The sequence below is a fragment of the Arvicanthis niloticus genome, chromosome 24 (assembly GCF_011762505.2).
Source record: "Arvicanthis niloticus isolate mArvNil1 chromosome 24, mArvNil1.pat.X, whole genome shotgun sequence".
Classification (NCBI taxonomy): Eukaryota; Metazoa; Chordata; class Mammalia; order Rodentia; family Muridae; genus Arvicanthis; species Arvicanthis niloticus.
The window spans coordinates 24163600-24164399 of NC_133432.1; the positions used below are offsets into that span (position 1 = coordinate 24163600).

At 39.4% G+C, this 800-nt stretch overlaps 1 non-coding gene across 1 annotated transcript; it reads right to left on the bottom strand.

The window, feature by feature from the left end:
- Positions 1-269: 269 nt before the first annotated feature.
- Positions 270-373, bottom strand: LOC143438279 (U6 spliceosomal RNA). The gene has a single exon (XR_013107223.1). It is a non-coding gene; the product is annotated as a U6 spliceosomal RNA (small nuclear RNA).
- Between the last annotated feature and the right edge of the window lie 427 nt (positions 374-800).

Here is an 800-nt window from a genome sequence, read left to right on the forward strand (position 1 = left end):
AATCCTATAAAAACACAAAAATGGAAGCTGTAATATATACACAAAAGACCTGTATGATAAATAAATAAATAAATAAATAGCCTTGGCTCAACATTATTAAACAAAGAACCGCCAAAGATGCCATTGAGTTTGTTTTGTGTTGGCCATCTATTGCTGGGCATAGGGCCTACCCTTAAGAATTGTTTGGTTTTCCAGTGAGACTTCCATTGGAGAAAATTTATTTATCATTTGCAAGTGAATATCAATTGGCGATAACTTCAATGTTAGGGAAGAGTATGGAATGATTCATGAATTTGAGAGTCATCCTTGCACAGGGACCATGGTAATCTCTGTGTTGCTCCAATTTTAGTGTGTGCACCACCAAAGCAATCACTAAATTTATATCATACCCTCCTCCCAAAATGAAGGTGCCCATGGTCATGGAAGAGGGGGCAGAAAGACTATAAGAACCAGCGGTGATGAATGACTACATTAAAACAGTGTTTTCCAGACATCACAGAGGCTACAACATCATATTCTGGCTTCCTTGGGCACCATACTCATGCACACACACACACACACACACACACACACACAGAGAGAGAGAGAGAGAGAGAGAGAGAGAGAGAGAGAGAGAGAGAGAACTTTTTTAAATTTAAGAAAAAAAAATTTATCTCATTCCTATCTCCAACTCTACTTGGCCAAAGTTCATGTCAAGTTGACTTTCATTCATTTACCCTTTGGGATCTAGATCAAGCTCAGTTCTGTTAAGACATCCGTCCTGGTAGGCTGTTGTGCTCCTGGTAGGCTGTTGTGCTCAT